At 45.6% G+C, this 4,446-nt stretch overlaps 2 non-coding genes across 2 annotated transcripts; both read right to left on the bottom strand.

Moving 5' to 3' along the window:
• Positions 1-2,319: 2,319 nt before the first annotated feature.
• On the bottom strand, positions 2,320-2,459 carry LOC136484628 (small nucleolar RNA F1/F2/snoR5a). The gene has a single exon (XR_010766132.1). It is a non-coding gene; the product is annotated as a small nucleolar RNA F1/F2/snoR5a (small nucleolar RNA).
• A 58-nt stretch (positions 2,460-2,517) lies between these two features.
• On the bottom strand, positions 2,518-2,599 carry LOC136484551 (small nucleolar RNA Z196/R39/R59 family). The gene has a single exon (XR_010766067.1). It is a non-coding gene; the product is annotated as a small nucleolar RNA Z196/R39/R59 family (small nucleolar RNA).
• Between the last annotated feature and the right edge of the window lie 1,847 nt (positions 2,600-4,446).

Here is a 4,446-nt window from a genome sequence, read left to right as displayed (position 1 = left end):
GTCTAACAAGTTAGGGCCATTAGATTCACTCAATAAACAGATGTAGGAACCCCCCCTTCCCGATGGCACAATAACATGCAGCCTATACACAAGGGGACAGAGGCTGTCCTATACCCGATTCGGCAAGCGATTCTTACGCCAATAAAGGTAATCACTAACAAGCTAGAAAAGGTCCTCATACTGAGCTAAAGCCAAAGCCATATAGCCCTCACAGCTGTACTGTAAGTCCCGGATGATCACTTATAGATAAGTCCTTAGGGAGAGGAATCTAGAGCACCATAAAACAGCCCAATGCTCTAGCTCCCTTGTTCCATGTTGCTAAAAAGCATCTTTTAGTGTTTATTGCATATTACATTAGTCAAGTTACAAGATCATGGTTTTAGTTGAGCACTAGCATCATACTACACAATGCAATACCCCATAGGTATCAAGACACAAGGTAACAAAGCACTAGGAAATTCTTAGTGGTAGTCAAGGTAGACACATGCAGCATGAATTAAATGATTAAAGGTATATAGGACAACAAGGAAGATCCCATGCTATACTTGCCTTAAAACACCGATCCGTCGGTAAGCTTTAATCTTCAACATTCTTCTTCTTCTTCTTCTTGATCACCACGTATATCTCACCGAGTGGACGTAATCATAAAGCACCACACAAGCATCCATGCAATCATACACAAAGCAAACAATAGAACTAAATTAGAACAGTACACCAATCATAGAAAAATAAGTGAAAGAGTTTGAAATATGATTCTATGCATCGCTACGAACACACAGACACGAGAGGCACGCTAATCGGAGCTACAGTGAAAAAGATACATCTACCGATAGATCTGCTCTATACGTGGAAAAGAAAACTATAGGCTTCATTTATTTTTAACTATATAAATTCATATATATAAGATATTTTATAGATACTATAAAGATGGAGTCCAAATGTTCAGCACATTCATTCATAGCATCCAGGCTACATGTAGATGATGTCCAAATGTTCCAGCATCAATACATTCAAAAGCATTATCATCTCATCTCAGCAGTTCATGAATTTCACTACTGATAACTATTGCACTACTATGCTGACAATCAGATCGATGTTGCTACCATTAAAAATGAGCAGCTCTTAGCTCTTTCATTGCTGCTCCTATCGACCTGCAAATAAAGCACAGTAAGTAAGATAATATTAACTTGGCATACATCAGGTAGTAAGCACAACTTTGTTCCAGGTAGTAACTTGGCAGCTAACTTCCAGATGTCAAACTGCAAACCTTCCTAAATTCCTAAGGTAGAAAGCAAAAAATTGGACTCCCGGCTACATAGACAAACACATAAAATGTTCCACAAAATCTTAAGAACGTTCACCTAATTACAAAATCGTTGCTCTTTACTGCATATGTTCCACAAATTCTGAATAAAGGGTACTGAACACAGATTTAACAGATTTAATTTTCTTTGTGTTGCGTATACTACTGAACACAGTTTAATTTTCAACAAAAACTAAGTGCTGACACCAAAGCCCATTTGTTATTCTAAATAGCATCACACTATGCAGAGTTGCAAACTGGTGCTGAATGATAGAGCTAACTGACATTCGGGCAATGGGAAAATCATAGCAAGAAGCATAAATTATTTAATCACTGATTTTCTCTGCACTGATTCTTTAATCATAACAAGAAGCACACACATACTACAATTATAAAATCTCATGGATCTCCCTTGCTTGTATGCACATCCAGTTTGCTTGAACTACTAGTAAGAGAGGCACAACTTGACATTTGAGCAGCTATTTACAACTGCATACAACTCTCTTTCGCACAACAAGAATGGGGGAGAATGGGATGCACATACCTGATGGGAGCTCGTCACCGGCAAAGGGCCCGATGGAGGAGGCGACATGGAGAAGAAGGGCTGCCATGTCACGGATCTGGCCAGAGCTCGTTGTGGTGCACATACCTGATGCACATACAAGGTTACAAGATGTGAACAACCTGAGCTACTAATTTCCAAATAAGGCAATCTGAATGAAAAAATAAACACCAAGGAAATTTCTAAACTCTACTTATCAACTACTTCACTATTAAGTATGCTACTAATCCATTCACATCAGTTTTCAGTCAAGATGCCACTGGCAGAAAGGCCAACCAAGTGAACTGCAATAATAATAGTAAGACTGTATTCAGAAAACAAATTACACTAGCTGGCTAGCTAGCTAAGAAAAAACAGAAGACTATATTCAGAAAACAAATTACACCTAGCTGGCTAACTAGCTAAGAAAAAACAACCATCAGTTTTTTCAGTCATGATCATTAGAACAATTAGAACACGTAAACGGCCATATAGTAACTGGAAACTCATAAATAAGCAACCAGTGTCGCAAGATCCGTTCCCTCTTGTATTCTGCCATGTTTCGAGACACACAATCACAAAGAATGACTGCAAGTCAGATACCAAATGGCATTGACTACAACAAATTACACTAGAAAACATACTCTGAATGCAATAAAAACTAAATTTGCGGTGCAATCTTAGCCAAAAGATGGTGATTTTTGTTGCAATAATCACAGTGATTCAGGAAATGGGAATTTGCATCACAGATTGCACATAAAAAATACAACAACCAACAACCACCACCATGCCCTGCCGCCGGCCACCACCACCACCACCGTAGCCACCGGCCGGATCCGGGAGAGGGAGGGCCAGATCCGGCCGGGTGAAGAAGGGGGAGGGGACAGGCACCCATCGGGGAAGAAGAAGGGGGAGGGGAGGGGCGCCGACGGGGGAGAAGAAGGGGGGGGGGAGGGGCGCCCGCTGGGAAGAAGAAGGGGGTTGGGAGGGGCGCCGACGGGGGAGAAGAAGGGTGAGGGGAGGGCCGCCGCCACCACCACCACCACCGCAGCCACTGGCCGGATTCGGGAGAGGGAGGGCCGGATTTGGCTGGGTGAAGAAGGGGGAGGGGAGGGGCACCCACCAGGGAAGAAGAAGGAGGAGGGGAGGGGCGCCCGCCGGGGAAGAAGAAGCAGGAGGGGAGGGGCGCCGGTGGGGTAGAAGAAGGAGGAGGGGAGGGCTGCCGCCACCACCACGCCCAGCCGCCGGCCACCACCAACACCACCGCAGCCACCGGTCGGATCCGGGAGAGGGAGGGCCGGATCCGGCCTGGTGACGAAGGGGCAGGGGAGGGGCACCCGCCAGGGAAGTAGAAGGGGGAGGGGAGGGGCGCCGGCGGGGGAGAAGAAGGGGGAGGGGAGGGCCGCCGCCACCGCCACTCCCTACCGCCGGCCACCACCACCGCAACCACCGGTCGGATTCGGGAGAGGGAGGGCCGGATCCAGCCGGGTGAAGAAGGGGAAGGGGAGGGGTGGCGGCCCGCCGGGGAAGAAGAAGGGGGAGGGGCAGTGCGCCGGCGGGGGAGGAGGGGCGCTGGGGCCGGGTGAAGATGGGGGAGGGGAGGTGCGGCCGCCCGCCGGGGAAGACGAAGGCGGCGGGGCGGGTGTTCGTGCGTAGCTGCAGCGGCGGCGCAGCGTGTGCGTGCGTGCGTGAGGAGAGCCGAGCAGGCGAGTCCGCGAGTGCGTGCGTGCGAGGGTGTTTGGGGGCGGCGGCCGGCGGGTTAGGGCTAGGACTTCTTTGCTTTTTTATTTATCCTATGCGTGCATATATTTTTCTGTGCGTGCATTTTTTTTGTGCGTTTTTAAAGAACCAACAGAATAAATTGCATTTTTCTGTGAGTGCTGATTTTTTTGTGTGTGTATTGTCACGCACAGAAAAATCATACAATTATTCTGTGGGTTTTTGTATTTTTCTGTCGGGATACTTTGAACCGACAGAATAATCAGAATTTTTCTGTACGTACCAAAAAAAACGCATAGAAAAAATCGTCACCCACAGGGCAATTCGAGTTTCCAGTAGTGAACCATATATTGCATGGAAGAGAACAGCTCATCAGCATGGAAAGACAAAGGATTTTGATTAAGAATAATAGACTGAAAATTCTGGTCGCTCATATGAGTTAATTAGGTGCTCTCGTACTACTATATATATTGGAGTTAGCGGCCATTTTATGACATCAATTAATACCACTGGAAGCATACATTTCTATATATTTCCACAAGTTCTCAGTTTCTGTCTGATGCAATCTATTTTGCTGCTGGCATGAATATATCATAATATAATGAGCTAGACAAAGTTGAATAATTGTGCTAGTCACCAGCATGAATAATATCTGGTAGTTGAAGGTAGCTGATGATCCAAAATAAGAGGAGCAAATTAAAAATCCATGTTCCAGAGGCTCATGCATATACTAGCTAGACGGATGCATGATTCGGGTGACAAAAGCATTTCACAACTTGGTTAGTGCTTACTCTAACAACAAAACTCACATGTGTGGCACGTAATCCAATCGAGGAGAGTCAGTGAAAAAAAAAAGAAATGTAACATGTGGTACATCCCTTTC

This window comes from Miscanthus floridulus, chromosome 9 (assembly GCF_019320115.1).
Source record: "Miscanthus floridulus cultivar M001 chromosome 9, ASM1932011v1, whole genome shotgun sequence".
In the NCBI taxonomy this organism is placed as follows: domain Eukaryota; kingdom Viridiplantae; phylum Streptophyta; class Magnoliopsida; order Poales; family Poaceae; genus Miscanthus; species Miscanthus floridulus.
This window is presented reverse-complemented; position numbering and strand designations above follow the sequence as displayed.